The sequence below is a fragment of the Hyperolius riggenbachi genome, chromosome 9 (genome assembly GCF_040937935.1).
Source record: "Hyperolius riggenbachi isolate aHypRig1 chromosome 9, aHypRig1.pri, whole genome shotgun sequence".
NCBI classification, from domain to species: Eukaryota; Metazoa; Chordata; class Amphibia; order Anura; family Hyperoliidae; genus Hyperolius; species Hyperolius riggenbachi.
The window spans coordinates 214054394-214075297 of NC_090654.1; the positions used below are offsets into that span (position 1 = coordinate 214054394).

The window sequence follows — 20904 nt, forward strand, 5'->3', positions numbered from 1 at the left end:
TCTTAGTGAATTGAGGCCATTGTATTTTGTGCCTACACATGACTTAAAGCACATCTGTGATATAAATAAAATGTAATGCAATAAACATTTCACTTTGTTCCTTGCTATGCCGGGACTGCAACCTCCTAATATTAGCAGTTTTCTGTAGCAGTTTTCCCTCTGCCACAAGATGGCTGTGACCCTCAAGTACTTCTGGGTCATAGCGGCATGCACATACATTGTGCACTTTGTGATACTGCTGTACACAAAAGCAAAAAAAAAAATTGAGCATGAGCAGTAAGCTCTTGTGCACGGCTCAGTCACATAAGCTGTCGCCGGACTGTGAGTGGCAGATAAGGAGCGCACACAAGGGGGTAAACGTGTCACAGATGACGTGACTGCAGGGGAAGGGAAAGGGAGGAAATGGGGTGGAACAGTTGGCAATACTCTGCCTCTTCCTCCAGCAAGAGGTTTCAACTTTTTAGATGAATATAACAATGGCACCGCAAGAGAGACTGCAGCGTTCAGAAAAAAAGGATTACTGCAGTAAACAGTATGTCCCCAATAAAGGACAACTGAAGAGGGAGGTATATGGAGGCTGCCATGTTTATTTCCTTTTAAGCAATACCAGTTGCCTGGCAGCCCTGCTGACGTTCTGCCTCTAATACTTTCAGCCATAGACCCTGAACAAGCATGCATCAGATCAGGTGTCTGACATTATTGTCAGATCTGACAGATTAGCTGCATGCTTGTTTCTGGTGTTATTCAGACACTTCTGCAGCCAAACAGACCAGCAGGGCTGCCAGGCAACTGGTATTGTTTAAAAGGAAATAAACATGGCAGCCTCCATAGTCTTCTCACTTCAGTTTGTCCTTTAAAGAAACATAACTATACATTACTTTTTAATTGAAGAAAACACTAACGTTTTCCTTTAAATAATATTTGTTCTTGGAGGTAGACATTAAACAGCATAAAAGGTTCTAGATTCCATTACAATTAGCTGCTAAAATGCAACACTTTAGAATTTTGTAAACCAGCAAGGAACTGGTCCAGCTCCAACTCCCTTTATAGGTAAATGCCATGGAGATTTCTCCTGGGCCATTAGCCCCCAAAACATAAGGAAGCACTGCCAGTGAAGAAAAAAAAAAAGACTGTCATCGTGTCAGACTTGCTACTATGATGTTCCTAGCAATGAAGTGGTTAAATTATTCATAAGTTATAAGCAGCCCACAGGACTTCAGATGAGTAAATTGGCTCATCTAAATCAACAGTCCTGTCTGCTGTCACTCGGGTGACATCCAGATATGTAGAATAAACGCAAACAGCACTTATACAGTTACACGAAAGCCATGTGAAAGGCGTAAATAGCCTGGCAGCCATCTTTGATTTCTTATTTTGTAGTATCAGCAAGAAGATCACATGGCACTTCTGTCACCGGGTGCGAAAATCACGTACTTCAGCGTGTCAGTAGATGTTTACATATAAGACTGATTTTTTTTTTCCAGGGTTTTTTTTTCTTATTCTAACAAGAATTCACCCTCTTTTGATCTCACATTCAAAGCAACAGAAGCCTGATCGACATGAGAGTTAAAGCAAATCCAGACACTGGCGATAAACCCACGGCGTATGACAAGCCAGAGCGTCTAAAGCTTATAAAAATGAGAGGAACAGCATGTCGTCTGAGTATTACAATAGCAGAAATCAAGAGATGTATTAGGTACAACTGATCAGCCACTGAAAAAAAAACCCTCCAAAAAAGCAGTTAAAAAGGTTGATCAGACAAACAGATGACATTGAAAGGGGGGGTATCTATTTCATAGACTTGACATAGGCTCGAGGCTCAAGATGTTTAAGTCATAAATTATCAGTGTGAATTAACTCTAACGAAACGTATCCTTAAAGATGACATCAATTATTCAGTTTTTGTTAGTCTAAAAATACATCTCTTCTACATTAAAATAGTTTCACTTTCCATATATCGAAATGACATACCCAGTGATTTCAAACACCAGTTTTGAATTAGCTTTGTGTAGGAGGTGTAATAGTCTTTTACAAATAAAGTCTGCTTCTTGAAATGCTGCCCATATTTTTGAACAATAAATGACATATTTTATTAATAATTTGGCTTTTGCCTTAACCGCTGCATATACACTGAAGACTATCTGTGGCTGAAATGATCATTTGTGATCATCTCGTCCAAAAATCTAGTGTGTGTACAGGCCTAGTATTCTTGCAGGTCCTGACTTTGAAATTCCCTCGATGGGACGCCACTATGAAGAGATAAGATAACTCTCTCTTGTGTGGAGGTAAGTTTTCTCTTACCTTATTATCTCCAGCATGATCTTAGTAAATTGAGGCCTATGGCCTCAATTCACTAAGATCATGCTGGAGATAATAAGGCAAGAGAAAACTTACCCCCACACAGTAAGAGAGTTATCTTATCTCTTCATTCCTTAAATTACCTCCTCTGTAGTTAATTTACCTCCTCTGTAGTTATTTTAACACGCAGTCAATAAACAGCCTGTCTTTAACTCTGGAGTTATTTTAAGGATTGAAGAGTTAAGGGGGCCATACACTGGCCCGATTCGCGGCCGTTTCGACAGCAGATTCGATCCTGGGATCGAATCTGCTGCCAATCGTTCGCGGTAAACGCACCTGCCGATCCGATTTCCTCCCGAAATCGGATCAGTCCGTTGATCGCGCCATGCGGGAAATTACCCTCGATCGCCCGCGGGTAGGGAGCGCGTCGCTAGCGGCGGCCAATCCGATCAGGTATACATTACCTGAAGCTGGCTCCCAGGCATCTTCTCCGCGCTGCACGGCTCTGTTCCGGCTCCATCCCGGCGCTTCCTGTGTCACTCCGTGACCAGGAAGTTCAAATAGAGGGCGCTCTATTTGAACTTCCTGGTCACGGAGTGACACAGGAAGCGCCGGGATGGAGCCGAAACAGAGTCGTGCAGCGCGGAGAAGATGCCCGGGAGCCAGCTTCAGGTAATGTATACGGGTGGGGGGGACAGGCGGCAGGAGTAGCTCAACAGATTGTGATCGGTTTCAGGCTGAAATCGATTCACAATCTGTTTGCAGTAAAGGCAGTCATACGATCCCTCTCTGATCAGATTCGATCAGAAAGGGATCTGTCAGCTGGTCGATCTAATGGCAAATCGACCAGTGTATGGCTACCTTTAACGTAAAGACAGAAAAGTTAACTTTAGGTTTGCCTGAGGTAAAATGTTTCCTGAATACTACATGCCTTATCACCATGGTGATAACTATAGAAACGTTATTAAAGACAGTAGATAAGCTTAGTGAATTGAGGCAATTGGCCTCAATTCACTAATATCTTGCTGGAGATAATAAGGCAAGAGAAAACTTGCCACCATGCAGCGAGAGAGTTATCTTCTCTCTTCATTCCTTAAGTTACCTCCTCTGTAGTTAATTTACCTTCTCTGTAGTTAAATTAGCCCCTCTGTAGGTAAGTTACCTCCTCTGTAATTAAGTTACCTCCTCTGTAGTTATTTTCACATGCAGTTATTTAACAGCCTGTCTAGAATTCTGGAGTTATTTTAAGGATTGAAGCGTTAACTTAAAGACAGAAGAGTTACCTTTAGGTTTGCCTGAGGTAAAAATTTTCCTGAATACTACATGCCTCATCACCATGGTGATAACTCTAGGAACTTTATTAAAGAGAACCCGAGGTGGGTTTGAAGAATATTATCTGCATACAGAGGATGGATCTGCCTATACAGCCCAGCCTCTGTTGCTATCCCAAACCCCCCTAAGGTCCCCCTGCACTCTGCAATCCCTCATAAATCACAGCCACACTGCTGTCAAACAGCTTGTCAGAGCTGGCTGTGTTTATCTCTATAGTGTCAGTCTGCTGCTCTCCCCGCCTCCTGCAGAACTCCGGTCCCCGCCTGCATCCCTTCCCTCCCTGCTGATTGGAGGGAAGGGACCGGAGCTATGCAGGAGGCGGGGGAGCAGCTGAGACTGACACTACAGATGTAAACACAGCCTCACAGCATGGCTGTGATTTATTAGGGATTGCAGAGTGCAGGGGGACCTTAGTGGGGTTTGGGATAGCAACAGAGGCTGGGTTGTATAGGCAGATCCAGTCTCTGTATGCAGATAACATTCTTTAAACACACCTCGGGTTCTCTTTAAAGACAGGAGATAAGCTTAGTGAATTGAGGCCGCTGTCTTTTACTTTTATGAAAAGCTTATCAATTGCATGTCATGCTAATGCACAGCTTTACAAATTCTCTTTTAATACTTTTTTTTTTTTTTTTTGCAGGGTTCACTGTGACTGTAAGCTGGGAAAGGGCTGGTGCACACCAGAGCTGTTCTGGAGCGTTTTTTAAAACACTTGCAGGGGAAAACTGTTTGGCTATTGAAAGTTAATGAGATGGTGCACACCAGAGCGGGTCGTTTTTTCCACAAACGCAAACTCGGGGGCTGCAGCATTTTTTTGATTTCTGAGGCATTTTTGCCTCAATGTTTAAGTATAGGAAAGTGGAAAACCGCTCTGAAAAACGCTAGATCAGAGCGGTTTTCCAGGCGTTTTTGTTACAGAATCTGTTCAGTAACAGTTTTACTGTAACAATATTTGAAATGTGCTACACAAAAACGCTCCAATAAACGCTAGGCATGTTTAGAAAACATGCCTAGAATCGCTCTGAAATATGCTTCAAAAACCTCTATCCTTTTGCAGATCTGCTAGAGGTTTTTGGTGTTCATTGGGCCAAAGCAAGCTTTCCTCACTGCAACCGTGACATTTCAGCTTCCACCCCTGCTGTACCCTGTGCTGGTGGTGTGTGTGTGTGGGGGGGGGGGGGGGGGGGATAGGATCTGCAACCAAGGTTCATAGGATTTCAAATGCTCCTCTTGGTTTACTACATACTACATATTTTCACAAGGGAAGGTAGGATAGAAAGGTTCTGGCACTGCAGCTAGGGGTTCAGGGAGGGTGGCAGGGGTGCAGACCAGGTATCCGGTGCGATGCAGATAAACCAGCGTGCTCAGGCTCAGATAGACATCATATGCAGGCAGAGAAAAGGATGAGAAATGCCGGCACTGCTGTAAACTGCTTCTTTATTCATAACACATGGTGCAACATCGTGGATTCAATTGTATGCAATTTGAGACGTAACATACCGGTTTGCTGGTAAAGCTGTGCGGTGGGTGCTGGGGGATGAGAGCCTTACGGCCGTTTCGCGCAGATGCGCTTCTACGGAGGCTGCGGAGGGTGGCTGTTTGCTGTCAGTTTAAATCCTAAACAGATCAGCGTGCAGCCAATTGCTGCTAAAGGCACCGCCTCCTCTCCACCAAGGGCGGCCAATGACATGCTGGGTTACAGTTCAATCCAGCATGGGACGCATGGGGAGTAGCACTTCCTGGATACGGTGGCCTAAATAGGACAAACTTATTAGAAGTCCTTTGCAGGTCTGCATAAGGCTGTCGTATCATAGATGGAGCTCAAGGCTTCCATCTAGTGACAGGAAAAATGTATAGCGGCCTGGACTTTTTACAAAGGGAAATTAAAGTGACAATTAAAGCCGGCATTTCTCATCCTTTTCTCTGCCTGCATACTACGGTACATATTTTACAGCAGGAATTATGCCTTACTGAGAACTTGTACAGTTCACAATTTCAATGTCCAGCTCTGCTAGGCACACGCCTCTACCTCGCTGAAACCTGTCTTTCTCCAAACCTTCCACTCTCTCTAATCTGTGTCCCTCACTCATTCATCCAAATGTGACCCACACTGTTGCATCTTTTAGTAGTCCACCCAAGTCCATTTGTGCTATCGAGTGTGATTAGTCAGCTCTGTCTGTGGGACTTCCTAGTTCTAAAAACTAAACACTGCCACCACACCACTACCTGCTAGTATAAACTCAGGTCAGATTATGCAGGTGGTGGGAAGGCAGCAAGTGATAGCCAACAATGATGTAGCAGATGTAGCAGAGGTAGCAGCATGGAACAAGGACAAGTGAACAACAAGAGATGCCCCACCACTCATTTCACCTAAACCACTTCATCATGCAACCACCAGAAAGACCCTGCTCCCCTTACTAAACCCCAGAGAGTGCGTCTCTCTCAGCCTATCCCACCACTTAAACCAATCCCTGACTCCCCCAAATCTTTTCTACTAGCCCCAGTGCCCTCTATATCGACCCCAGGAAAGGTAATACTGTGCAATCTCAGCCACCCACCTGTTATATCCTTAGCCTATCCCCCAACCCTATTCCTTCTAATCAACAACTAACTAGAACTAAGTTAAAGTCCAGCAGTAGATGTTTGGGTACAATTTTAAGTAAACAGCTTTAAAGAGGAGCTGTTAGGTATAAGGTCTCAGAGAAAAAACAACACATATACCAGTAGCTAAATATTGGCTGTACTTACATTACATATGCATTTCACTGTCCACGTTTGGATTTCACAGAATTTTTATATAGTATTTGCAGAGATTGATGCTCCTGACAGTGCATGGCAGGTTCCATCTTTGACTGTCTTATCTGAAGCCAATCGTGATGTAATATCCTCCCTTACCCTGCTTCCTGATTGATTCTTTAGCCCTCCCAAGTCCCAGCCCTCAGACACTCCTACCAGTCTCTGGTCTACCAGGGGCATATTGTCTGTCACTCAGCAGGGGGGGGGGGGGGGGGGTCGGATGATTCGACTCACAAAAAAGATCCGGATCAGAGATCCAAATCGTTCATGATCTGGACAACACTACAGTGCAGTGAATATTAATTAGCCATGTGGCTAGGAACAATAGCGGACTCTCCCCTTACTGAGCATGTGCAAGCAGTGTAACACAGCAAAGTACCAGTATAAAGCACAGCATGCTGCACTTTCATTAAACGTGCATCCTTATACATTGATTTTTCAGTGCTGTGAGTTGGGCTGCGTTACAGGCTGCTGTAACGTGCGCCTGTAACGTCCCACTGTGAGAGCAGCCTTAGGGCAGGATAGGGAAATGAAGGGGAGGACCAGGGAGTGCAGTGGAGAGAAAAAAACCTCCCAGCATGCTTTGCACCTTCTGTTATGCGGCCTGTGGCCTCCTTAGCATCCTGGGGATAAAGAAGATTGCTATTCAGCCAACAAAAAAGTAAGATAGCTTTTTAACTTCAGTATTGCCTTGTTGGCTTCCTTCCAAACTGTTTAACACAGGAGAATGGAGATTTAAATTAGCTTTTTTTGCCTAACAATTACTCTTTAAAGGGATACTGTAGGGGGGTCAGGGGAAAATGAGTTGAACTTACCCGGGGCTTCTAACGGTCCCCCGCAGACATCCTGTGTTGGCGCAGCCACTCACCGATGCTCCGGCCCCGCCTCCGGTTCACTTCTGGAATTTCAGACTTTAAAGTCTGAAAACCACTGCGCCTGCGTTGCCGTGTCCTCGATCCCGCTGATGTCATCAAGAGCGCACGGCGCAGGCCCAGTATGGTCTGTGTCTGCACAGTACACTCCTGGTGACATCAGCGGGAGCGAGGACACGGGTGTGCAGGCGCAGTGGTTTTCTGACTTTAAAGTCAGAAATTCCAGAAGTGAACTGGAGGCGGGGCCGGAGCATCGGTGAGTGGCTGCGCCAACACAGGATGTCTGCGGGGGACCATTAGAAGCCCCGGGTAAGTTCAGCTCATTTTCCCCCGACCCCCCTACAGTATCCCTTTAAGTATAATTGATTTAGCTTAGTGTACCAGCTTCACTACCTAAATCTGTACCTCCACCCTGCTCATGTCATTTACCCAAATGCACGGTCTGATCTTGGTTGTGCCCACCAAACAAAAATTGACCAATAAACTACAAAGTCTCAGTGAATACAATTAAAGTTGTATTCAAAACACTGTAAGTGAAAAATAATAAACTAATACTGCAGAAAAAAAAAACATAATTGCAATTGCTAACGCAGTTACTTACATTGTATTTAAGGAATAGGGATAAAAGTTTGATCTTGCTGCAAATTGGGCTGATAATGTTTAGCAAACTTTTTCACAAAATTACCATCCAATTTCTGGCTAAATTTTGCATTTCACATTAAAGTCAATGGTGACATCTGCAGTAAATAGCAAAGCCTCCATGCATTCTAGCATGATCACATTTGCAAAGTATCTTAGGGAGGATAGTTTGAACAAGCAGTAATGACCAATAGGAAACCCTAGCAACAAATTCAAAGATGCTTGTTCCCTTATACTGCTGCAGTACTACTGTACTTAGCTTTGTGGCAGTGAGAGTTGGGAGCGGTTGTGGTGGAAGAGCGGCAATGAGTTTTGGGGTGCCTGAAAGGGGAGCAGCAGTGCCCGGTGAGGGTTCAGTGAGTACCAGCGGTAATAGCATGCCAGGAGGCATGCCGGAATTAAGCATTTTTACATCTGCTACCTGGGCTCCCTATGGGTCCCTTACCAGACCAGTAGGAATTCTCCTCAGGGACTTCATCTTCTTCTATATACCTATTTCACCTTCCTGTCTTCTTTTACATTCATTGTAGATTCCCCCCATTGAATGTAAGATCAGACCTTAATTTTTGATAGATTTTTTAGGTTCAATGTTTATATCAAATCTATTGTCTAATCAAACAATGTATGCCCCGCTTTAAAAATCACCTGATTGAATTGACCATATGCTTCTCCATAATGTTAGGTACACGATACAATTTTCTGGCAGATTTACCTGCTAGATCGATTTTTTCCAACATGTCCGATCTGAATGTCAATAGAAGTAAATGGAAATCGATCATAAGATCGATCGAAATTCAGATCGGACATGTTGGAAAAAATCGATCTGGCAGGTTAATCTGCCAGAAAATTGTATCGTGTGTACCTAGCATAAGTTCCCACACAACATCGTAATCTCCATGGCACTCATATTCCCTGACTTTAACTAGGGGTGTGGTCAGATTCTTCGTTTCATAAAATCACTTTGATCCAACAAGGATCCATCCTTATCTGAGCACTATATATCTTTTCATCTGGTAGAACGGGTTGCAAATTTTGCATATGTCCTTATTTTAGATGTTATCGCCTCTGAAATCTGATAGTACTAATTCAATCAAGAGATATAAACAACATTATGGGCAAATATTTTTTTCTTTATCACACATCCAGGACAAAATAAATGCCCAAGACACTTTCTACTAAACTGAATCAGCTGAAAATACTTTTGCCTACTTTAAGCTATCGCTAGCCCTCAATGCTAGTGCTTGTTGTCACTGAATCAGTCTCCTGATCTCCCCAGTTATACAGGCCTCTGTAATTTCCCGGCATGTCCACAGCCTAGCCTGGCAGCTGAGACACGCTGTATAATTATTGTTAGCAGAAGACAAGATTCTAACTTCCAGGAAGTGATGATTATTCTCACTGATCATTGTTAATAAATCACAGATAAGAAAACATCCACTACCTCTTGGTTGGGAGCTCGGCTTATTTATTTACTGCATTCCTTTGACATTGCGCACAGCAGCCGGTGAAACGTTTAGGGGAACCTGCTGTGGTGTATTCTGGAATCTTGTCTTATAGGAGTGAGCTTACTGTATATTAAACCCACAAAACCACATGACGAGCTGCCTAATGTATGCAGAATGTTGGCTACAAACGGATGGTGCTGGCCAGTGTCAACCAATAAATGTTACCATGATTCAGAAGGAATCGTGCTTTTCTGATCACCTCTGATTAAGCTCTCAAACTCACCAAACTGGGGCATTTTTGTTCGTCTGAGATAGGCTTTAGTACTGTTTTTTTTTTTCCTTTTCCCCCAAATCTTAGCTCGTGTGATGCTAAGAAGTGAAGTCTGGAAGGCACCTTATTAACGGTGGTTATTGTACACCTTCTTCCAATACATATTTTATTTACAGCGGAGAATGATGTAAGGGAGTTCAGTAAGGAGTAGTTCTGCCAGAAAATGTGTGAGCAGAATAATTGTTTTTTACAGTCTGCAAGACTGACTAACTGGGAAGTTATCTGACCTTCTGCTGTATTGTAGATGGAAATCTAAAAAATGTGTGGCTTTTGAAGAGAATGGAAGTGTAAACAGGGTTGTGTATATTGTCCCTACCGTTAAAAAGTAAGATGTGCACCTGGGGGTGTGTCTGTGCTGTAACAGCACACACACATGATACTGCAAAAATGCCTCCACTTCATTCACATCAACTATATGCGTGTTTGTGAGCAGGTCAGAGGTAATGAAAGTGTCTTCAAAAGTTGGTGCAAAGTATAGTAATGGAGATGTTATTGTATGAGGTTGCACCACTATAAACGCAATATTCCAAAGTCCAAATCCAAACCCTATAGAGATGCTGTGGGGTGATTTGAAACAAGCTGCTCAGGCAAAAAATGTCTGAAACATTGCACAATGGAAATTAAATCTGTATGTAGGAGTGGAACAAATGACATCCATTTACTGTCACAGAGTAATGGATGGTGAAACATATGGTCGTGAAAGTTGGACAATAAATAAGGTCATATCAAAAATTTATGTTTTTGAATTGTGGGTGTGGAAAAAGCTACTTAGAGTTCCCTGGACTGCAAGGAGATGTAACCAGTCAGTACTTAAAGAAATAAGGCCAGAGTGTTCACTAAAAGGTACTACTATTAAAACTGATACTTTGGTTACATAATGAGAAGACTGGATTCTATGGAGAAATCCTTGATGCTTGGAAAAACTGAGGGCAAAAGAAGAAGAGGATGGCAGAGGCTTAAATGGATAGACGGCATATGTGAAGTTATGAACATGCCTATGCAACAGATGATAGAAGCCGTAATTGACAGAAACACCTGACGTACAAAAGTACTTATGGTCACGAAGAGTCTGAGTTGACTAAATGAATGAGGAGGTTGAATAGATAGTTACAAAAAATGTCTACTTCATGTTTCTCTCTGCTAGATAGGACAATACCAGTTATTTAATTTTTACTTTTTCCCCAGTTGGAATTGTTCTTACTGTAATGTTTTGTTTAATAGATTACTGCAAAAGTAAACTTATCAGGGTGTCTAGAGTTGATCCCTTATTTAGCACACCAATGACGTCCCACCACCAGTGGTAATACTGTCTACCACTGTGGTCCACACTTACTACTTCTACTGTGAGTTCATTAACACATTCAAGCCTCCCTGTCTATAATTTCCAGGTCTTGGTGGAAAGATGACTTCATAATATTGCATTGCTTTGTACCTAAGGAATGCATATCATATATTATTCAAACAGCTTGTCGCATAGCAATAAAAATAAATAAATAAGTAACTAGTAATTTATTCTTCTTTCACCCTATGTCCAACACGGGCCATGATTAATTCAAAGCTTGCTGGTATGATAATGTCCTTGGCACCATTTTGTACTCAGGCTTGTTTGTTAACAAACGCAGAAGGAGCGATCTGTGGCAGGTGAAAGGGCACCAGTGCTACAGTTACTAATTTAGCCTGCGGTTCTGTCTGATTAAGAACGCCCTTGGGGAGAGGCAGAAGGAAAATCTCTCTTTACAACAGCCAGCGCATTCTGAAGACTTGTTTTTGTTCCCTTTTCACCATAGTAAATGCTTAGAAATGTGTAGGATTAAGAACATGTCAACTTAGCTAAATAATCACACTATTTCGTATATTTCTTTTTATATACATAAATATTTGTATCACGTATGCAATAAAAAAAATTATATATATATATATATATATATATATGTACCGTATATATTTGTTTTGCTGTGTTTGTGGTTGACTTAGTGTTCCTGAGATGACAATAAAAGAAGATTTGATACTTACTTGGGTCTTCCTCCAGCCCAATAAGCACTGCTGAGTCCCTCGCCGTCCTCCCGAGTACCTCTGTTCTCCAGCGATCCGTCCTGGTAATCTGGTTCAGCTGTGCCACTTGGGCTCTTCTGTGCATGCGCAGGGGCATCAAGCCATTACTAGTCAAGGCCTACTATGGGACAGATGGTGGATGAACGGAGGATGGTGGACGAACGGAGGCTGCATGGACAGCACAGTCAGGAGTGGATACTGTTCTTAATGTAAGTATATACTGTTTCTGGGTTGTTGTTTTTTTTGTTTTTTTGTTTTTTTTTTACCTCAGATATCATTTAAAGGTTCACAAAGTGTATATTGGTGCCAACTAAAGATACAATACTTGTCGACCAATCTTACCAAATCTGTGTATTAGAAGGGTAAACTCAGTGAATATACTGAATGGATACTTTAGGCAGTCTCTTAGATTACATAGAAATGGGATGATTGGACAAAAAAGATTGGATCATTAGTGGGCACCTTAAAGCAGATCTGAGATGAAAAACTAACTATAACAAGTAACTTGTCTATATATCTTATGTAAAGTTTAGATAGTTTACACAGCATATCTAGCTGCAAACAGTTTCAAAAGTTTATGATTATTTATTCCTGTGATACAATGAGGGCAGCCATGTTCTGTTTGTCACATTGTCAGAGGCTGAGGGCTGGAGATATTATCAGCTTGCCTGTGTGTAAATTCAGTCCCCTCTCCTCCTCCCTCCTCCCATCTGCCTCTGAAATCAATGGCTAGTCACCTCCTCCTCCTCCTGCCCAGACTGAGCTCACATAAGCCCTTACAACAGTGCCAAAGCACAAAAGGGGCTGTGGGCGAGGCTTGTTTAGTTTATAGAGAATTAGAGTATTAAAACAAAACAAAAAAAGTGTTTGGCTTGAGGAATGCCCTATAAACTATATGAAAGGAACACAATTATGCAATGAGTAAGGCTGGTTTCACAGTGGGACGTTAAAGTGCCACGTTACAGCAGCCAGTAACGCAGCCTAACTCACAGCACTGTAAAATCAATGTGCTGTTCACAGTGCACATGTTGTGTTACATAGTAACGCAGAACGTTTAAACAAAGTGCTGCATGCTGTATGTTATACTGGGCTAAGCCACGTTAGACTGTTTGCACATGCTCAGTAATGTTGGAGGAGGAGGTCTCTCCTCCCCCTCTGCGGCCAGCCACATGGCTAATTAATATTCACTGCACTGTGGTGACTCGGTGGTGGGTCTGTAGTGTTGTCCGGATCATGAACGAATCGTTCATTTGATCCGGATCTTTTTTGTGAGTCAAATCATCCAGATCATTACAATGAAAGATTCGGTTCACAGTGGATGTCTGTCTGGAAGAAACAGGAACATATAGAATGTACAGTGCAGGGAAAGTCCTGTCCTGCTAGTCATTTCACCCCCAGTCTGCTTCCCTAGTAAAATGATTCAAATGATTCGGTTCAACGATCCGGATCTTTTCAATGATCCGATTCAAATGATCCAAATCCTTAAAAAGATCCGGACTTCCATAACGCAGCTCAATCTGACGTCCAACTTCAACACCACCATGCGTTGTGTTAGGGACACGTTATGCGACCATAATGTCCCCTAAAACGCAACGTCTTGGTGGGAAAGTAGCCTAAAAGTTTATCTTGGATCCACTTTAAAGCTTAAAGTGATCTGAAACTCTGACATAACATTCAATAAAAATGTGTTTTACTACTTTTTATTACCCATACAGTTATCATATTTGCTTTTGTGCACAAGCAATATTGTCCATTTACAATTATATGAAACCAAAATTGGTTCCCAAAGTACAGTTTATCTGCTCTCAAAGCTGCCATTGCATTTTATTCAAGCTGCTTTTTAATATATAATAAAATCCTCTAGTGAGCTCCTCCGCACCATGTGTATGCTTGAAGCACAGACAGCTCCTTCTCAGTACAACTAAGAAAATAACAACTGAGAATTGTAAACAAAAGATGATGTTATCTCCTGTTTGGATGCGCAAGCCGAAGGGGCTTTCCACTGCAGGACAAAGTGCTGTGTAACCGTTTGAATTATTGTCCAGCGCTGCGTAATATGTTGGCTCTTTATAAATACAATAAATAATAATAAATAATAATAATAATAATAATAATAATGCTGTTCCACTACAATTTTTTTGTGCTAGTAGGTTTAAGGCTATAATCAATCTTTTAGAGCAATCTTTTAGAGCAAACAAGAAATGCTGAGTTTCAGACTATAAAAAGTGTTACAATGATACAGCATTTCACTTTTGATCAGGGACAGAAGACAGGAGTCCAGGCCATGGTCATGTGACACTGGGATATATTGGTTCTGGTATACCATGGTTCTGATCTAGGCCTGAAATATGCCTGAAGAAGAAACTTAGAGTTTCGAAAGCTTGCACAGAAATGTTGTACAGCTAGTCATTAAAGGTAAACAAACAAACAACCTAAACAACTTTTGTTGCTATGTCTTCAGACCATTTATTGGCTAACTTAAAAAAATATATATAAGGGTAAGCTTTTGGCTATTCTCTACAGCTACTATGATAAGGAATATGTCAGTAGTTATATTATCTGTATTTAAAGGCATTTCATATTGTTTGTAATTAATGCATAACTGTGCTGAAAGGGTTTTTTTTCCTTGCTTTAATTACATTTTAAACAGGAACAATGAGCATTGTTCGGCAGATCATATGGTGCAGGCTACCCCTATACATCGTCTTTACACATCTGTCTTTAGGAACAATGTGGATACAGTAACAGAAAAAACAACAACAATCAGCCCAGCCTCTTATTAGATTTGCTTTGGACTTGAATGTCACAGTAGACCTTGACAGTAAAATAGCTGAGGCCTAATTGCTTTAATTGCAAGACCTTGTGCTGGCAGGTGTAACCCGATCTCCAGGCTATTGTATAGGGCAGGGACAACATGGGAATGTTTACACAGTGGTTGGAGTTTAATAGACAGTGGAGCTGCTTTCAGACAGATTGCAAAAACATGACAAACGGGTGACCTCCTTCCCGAGTCCTTCTGAAGAGGGCCTTCAGCCAGTTCAAAGCATTATGAAAAAATATATGTTATTATTCTGTTTATTGTATTTATTAGTTGCCCTATTCATTAAATAGAGTCTCTCAATAATCAGAAAAATATGAAAACATTAAATATTACAAACTATTATGATTCTTATCTCATCTTGCTGATTTGCCCTGTAAGTTTTATATCTAGAGTAGATTCTTGCTTTGCTGGCATGTAAAGAAGGTAAGGCCCGGTTCACACGGGCAGTAAACGTGGCATTTGTCGCACAAGCGCTGTCAGACAGACACAGAGCGTTTATATCCTGCTTTTCTCCTGGCGGACTCAAACCGCCAGAGCTGCAGCCACTGGGGTGCGTTTTACAGGCACTAGCAGTGTTAGGGAGTCTTGCTGCTTACTGAATAGGTGCTGGCTTACTGAACAGGCAGATCCGAGAATTAAGCCCTGGTCTCTTGTGTCCCTTAACCAGTACACTATCCAGCCACCGTCCGTACAAATGAATGGACGGTGCTTGTGCGACAAATGAATGGACATCGTTTTTTAAACAACGACACTAGATTTTCCCATCAGTCACTTAACACCAGTCAACTCGCTCACTACATGTAGCATTCAGGATTGGCTATATTCAGCGCTTCCGTGCCCCATAGGGGGCTCAAAATGGGGCAGAACAACCAAACGATGGGAACCGTTGCCAATCACTTCACTGCTTCTTTGCAGAGAAGCGTTTAGCATCGCCAAGCCGGCCGCTGCCGAAACTCATCTGAACTGGTCCTAAGTTATTATTATTAATATTTATTGTATTTATGAAGCACCAATATATTAAGCAGCACTGCACAATAGATACATGGGTTAACATATAAGGTAGGACATACAAGGAGCTCACAACAAAACAAAATCATGCAAATGATTTGATAACAGTAGCTCAGTGTCTGGTTAAAACAGAGACTGTTCTAGACCACAAGAGGGGTGCCGGACAGTAAGACTGCATAATCAAGCTGGAAAACTAGGGAGGAGGACCCTGCCAGAAGGTTACAATCTAAAGGGTGGGGGTAGAGACAATAGGCAGGGCCTACAAGCGCCTGATGATGGAAAGGCGGTTTACTCACCTCCCCTGGTGTCTCCCTTCCTCCTGTATGCAGAGTCCTGAGCAGAGTATAAATGAGAGGTTACTATACTGGGTCTCAGCATTCCACTGACCAGTTGAGAGCACCTTTAGCTACCTAATACTGGGGGGCACCTCTAGCTACTTAATACTTATAGACACCTGTAACTACCTATGACAGGCAAGGGAAGTAAGTGAGAAATGACAGCGGGGACAGCCAGCACACTTGCGGTGCAGTTTGGTGGGTGTTTGTAGGTTCATGGAGGGCGGAGTCTAGGATGCTAGGACATCTGTGCCTATAGGCTCCTGTGATGTAAATCCGGGCCTGACCATAGGTGTGTCTGCTGAGAGGGTGCCCGGCAGAAATTATTATGGTGCTGATAAAGGGGAGTACGCGGGCAAGAAAAGGTGAGTCTTGGGGGCTCATTTAAAGGTATTAAAGGTGGGGGCGAGTATGATGGCTGGTGGGAGCGAGTTCCAGAGAGTGGGGACAGCCCTAATGAAGTTCTGCAATCGTGCATGTGAGGAGCGATCAGCAGTAGGTTGTTGGAGGATCGGAGGGGGTGGGCCGGTATGTGCCTGTGGACAAGATCGGAGATGTAGGTCGGGCAGGTCCTGTGCACCGATTTATAGGCCGAGCACAGAATTTTGAAATTGATCCTAAAGCGGATGGGGAGCCAGTGGAGAGCTTTATAGAAGGGAGTAGAGGGACTGCGATGAGAAGACTTTATCAGTCTGGCTGCCTCATTCATTACCGATTGAGGGGGAGCCATACGGTTAGAGAGGATGCCAGACAAAAGAGAATTGCAATAGTCTAGGCGGGAGATGAAAAGGGCATGGATGAGGAGTTTGGTGGTGTCAGGGGACAGGTAGGAGCAGATCCTGAAGATGTTGCGGAAGTGGAAGTTGCAGAATCAGACAAAACTTTGGTTGTGGGGTACAAAGGAAAATGCAGAGTCCAGGGTAACACCTAGGCAGTGGGCTTGAGAGATAGGGCGGATGGTAGAGTTGTCGATAGTAATATGCATATCTGGGAGGGGTGCAGCTGTGCAGGATGGGAATATCAGAAGCTCAGTCTTGTCCAAATTAAGCTACAGGAACCTAGCAGCAATTCAGGAGAAAATGGATGTGAAGCAGGTGGAGATCTTGTCCGTGGTGAAGGAGGAGAGATGTGGAGTGTGGAGGTATATCTGAGTGTCGCCGGCATACAGGTGGTAGTCGAATCCCATGGAGGAGATGATCTTCCCAACTGAGGCAGTGTAGAGTAGGGACAGTAAAGTAAAGTAAAGTTTGTAGGGAACAATGGAGATTGATTAATAATGAATCAATTGCCCAGACACTTGGCTTCTGTAATATAAAAAAACTGCTTAAAAGAATGAAAAAAAGCTCTCGTCATCTTTATATATCTATACTATCACTTTAGTGCAGATTTAGACTAGTAGCAAACAATTCTATGAGTGAACACGCTAATTGCCGCAGCTCAGAGGACATTCATGTTATTATCTGATCAGCCACAGTATATTGAGGAGGGTGCCTCAACCTCAGAAAAACAGAAGATGAAGTTATTTTCAGAAATCACTTATGAGAGATCAGGATCAGAATAGGTATCTTTTATGAGTTTCTCTTGCTAATACTGTATGTTTTTCGTTTTATAACATTATGTATCAATAGCAAATCCACAATATAGGCTTTGCAGTGGTATGTTTAACCACTTCACCACTGAGGGGTTTTACTCCTTGAACACCAGAGCAATTTTCACCTTTCAGCGCTCCTTCCATTCATTCGTCTATAACTTTATTATTACTTATCGCAATGAAATGAACTATATCTTGTTTTTTTCGCCACCAATTAGGCTTTCTTTAGGTGGGACATTATGCCAAGAATTATTTTATTCTAAATGTGTTTTAATGGGAAAATAGGAAAAAATGTGGGAAAAAATTATTATTTTTCGGTTTTCGGCCATTATAGTTTTTAAATAATGCATGTTACCGTAATTAAAACCCATGAAATGTATTTGCCCATTTGTCCCAGTTATAAAACCGTTTAAATTATGTCCCTATCACAATGTTTGGCGCCAATATTTTATTTGGAAATAAAGGTGCATTTTTTCGGTTTTGCATCCATCCCTAATTACAAGCCCGTAGTTTATAAAGTAACAGTGTTATACCCTCTTGACATAAATATTTAAAAAGTTCAGTCCCTAAGGTAACTATTTATGGTTTTTTTTATTGTTTTTTTTTTTTTTTAATTACAAAAAAAAAAAAAAATTGGGGAGTGTGGGAGGTAATGAGTTAATTTATTGTATAAAACTAATGTATTTGTATATGTAAAATGCTTTAGGGTGTAGTTTTACTATTTGGCCACAAGATGGCCACAGTGAGTTTGTGTTCATGCGACCTGTAAGCTTACAGGAAGCACTATGAGGCTGGGAAGATCACAATGATCGCGCTGTTCCTCATAGAAGCAGCAGATCATTGCGGGGGCTTAGATCAACGAACGGGAATGGATTTTCCCATTCATTGATCTCCGGGCGAGCGGGCGGCGGCGTGCACGAGCGGCGGGAGTGCGCACATGAGCGGCGGGAGCACGGGAGGTACGGATTTCTCCGCCCCTTGTTTTTTTAAGGGTGGAAAAAGGGACGGAGAAATCTGTACCGCGGGGGGTAAAGTGGTTAAGTTTGATACAGCATTGTTTTCTTTGAAATGAATGCATTAATGCAGGGGTCCCCAACCTTTTTCGGCCCGGGGACCGGTAACCGTCCAAAATTTTCTCTGGGGCCCGGGGGGGGTATTCGCGGCGGCACAGCAAGCACAGTTGCCCCAGTATAGGGAGTCTAGGTACCCCGCTGCAGCTAGTATAGTGCCCCAGTATAGTTAGTATAGTGCCCAGTGTGCCCCAGTATAGCTAGTATAGTGCCCCATGTGCCCCAGAATAGCTAGTATAGTGCCCAGTGTGCCCCAGGATAGCTAGTATAGTGCCCCAGGATAGCTAGTATAGTGCCCAGTGTGCCCCAGGATAGCTAGTATAGTGCCCCAGGATAGCTAGTATAGTGCCCAGTGTGCCCCAGGATAGTTAGTATAGTGCCTAGTGTGCACCAGTATAGTGCCCAGTGTTCCCCAGTATAGCTAGTATAGTGCCCAGTGTGCCCCAGGATAGCTAGTATAGTGCCTAGTGTGCCCCAGTATAGTACCCAGTGTGCCCCAGTATAGCTAGTATAGTGCCCAGTATGCCCCAGTATAGCTAGTATAGTGCCCAGTGTGCCCCAGTATAGCTAGCATAGTGCCCCATGTGCAGCTAGTATAGTGCCCCAGGATAGCTAGTATAGTGCCCCAGTGTAGCCCCCCTCCCCCCGCGGCCGCCGCTTCTGTTACCTGCTTTGAGCTGGCGGCCGCTTCCTGTCACTGATTCCCCGTAGCCGCTATGAGGAATGCAGCATCTCCTATTACAGCAGCGCTTCCTGCGCAGCTGCTGTAAGGAGGGAAGAAAGCGGGGCAGCGGCTTCCTGTAGCGGCGATCGCCGTTACCATGGAAACCGGCGCTGTCTCGCTTTCTTCCCTCCTTACAGCAGCTGCGCAGGAAGCGCTGCTGTAAAAAGAGATGCTGCAATCCTCAAAGCGGCTACGGGGAATCAGTGACAGGAAGCGGCCGCCAGCTCATAAGGTGACAGGAGCGGCGGCCGCGGGGGGAGGGGGGTGAGAGGCCAGACCCGCCGCGGCCCAGCTGGCAACTGCCCACGGACCGGCAGTGGGCCGCGGCCCGGTGGTTGGGGACCCCTGCATTAATGTACAGTACATATTGATATTTATTACATGAATGCAAATGTTAATGACTTTCATTAGCTAATCTAAAAGAATGTGTGTGGAAAACTCAAAGGAGTGCGCAGTATTCAGAAAAAACGCACATAGAAAAACGCATGGACATGTATGATTCCTACCTAAAGAGGAAAGTGAGAGGAGGGCCTTAAGGACTGGAAAGGGGATTTAAACTGCTCCTATGCTGACCATACAGCCTATCACCTTGTGGCACCTGATGCATGTCACATGGCATGCCTGCCAGCATGTGCACCCAGGGCCGGGCCGAGGCATAGGCTGGAGAGGCTCCAGCCTCAGGGTGCAGTGTAGGAGGGGACGCACAATTCACTCAGCTGTCATTCCTAATTGTGTATGAAGCAGAAAGAAATAAGAAAAGGGGATACATAGCAGTGACTGCAAGCCAGATAACTAGATATTAAGGTGTTGGGGAGGTTGAGGGCCCTGTGGCCCTCTTAGTCTAATAGCAATCAGTGTTTGACAGCTGGGGTAGGAGGGAGGAGGGGGGCACTTTGGTGTCTCAGCCTTGGGTGCTGGAGGACCTTGTCCCAGCTCTGTGTGCACCAGACAAAGGTTCAAAGCGTACTTATTAGTGTGCCATCGGTGAGCTGAGCATTGGGAGAGCCGAATGATGGCTTTCCCTGCTGCCGCTAAACTCCCTGGCAGCATTAAATACTATTCTCTCTCCAAGTCGTCGCAACTTGGAGGGAGGTGCATTTGGGGTTCGACAATTTTTTATACTTTTGGTAGCTTAAATAGAAAGCAAAGCCAGTTTGCAAACAAAACAGACTACATGTCCCAGCATTCCCCATCAGCTGGTGATGACAATCTGAAAACAGCTGGAGAGCTGCAGGTTGCAGGCATCTTGCTCCTTGAAGGTTTCACATTTCCCATGCCAGCGTTTATTGTTTGCTACTTGCAATTCTTTCAGGCAGCGGAAAGTTGTGTGAAAGGGAAGATTTAGTATAAACTTGCAGAGGCCCCGGGGAGGGTGGAAAGTAAACACGGCCCCCCGAGTTTGCCTCACAAAGTTGTGTGCAGTCGGTGCCTGGTACTGGCAGCTGCCCTGCGCGCTGGGGAGGTCAGTGCAGCTATGCACAATCTGACAGCTTCAGTTTACAGCAGGTCTCCCTCCTTGTTTGTATATGCTGGCCTTGTTCACTGGCAGCCTAACAACAGATGGCAAGGGGAACCTTTCATTTCAGCTTA

At 43.5% G+C, this 20904-nt stretch overlaps 1 protein-coding gene across 14 annotated transcripts in view; it reads right to left on the bottom strand.

Annotated features, from left to right (window-relative positions):
* Positions 1–20904, bottom strand: part of FOXP1 (forkhead box P1) — a 1092253-nt gene that overhangs the window by 288406 nt on the left and 782943 nt on the right. The window contains exon 1 of one of the 14 annotated variants that reach the window (XM_068253989.1): positions 1533–1551. The exons of the other annotated variants lie outside the window; for them this stretch is intronic. The gene's annotated coding sequence lies outside the window, so the exon portion shown is untranslated. Of the gene's footprint in view, positions 1–1532; positions 1552–20904 lie in introns of those variants that run through there. 14 annotated transcript variants of the gene reach the window in all.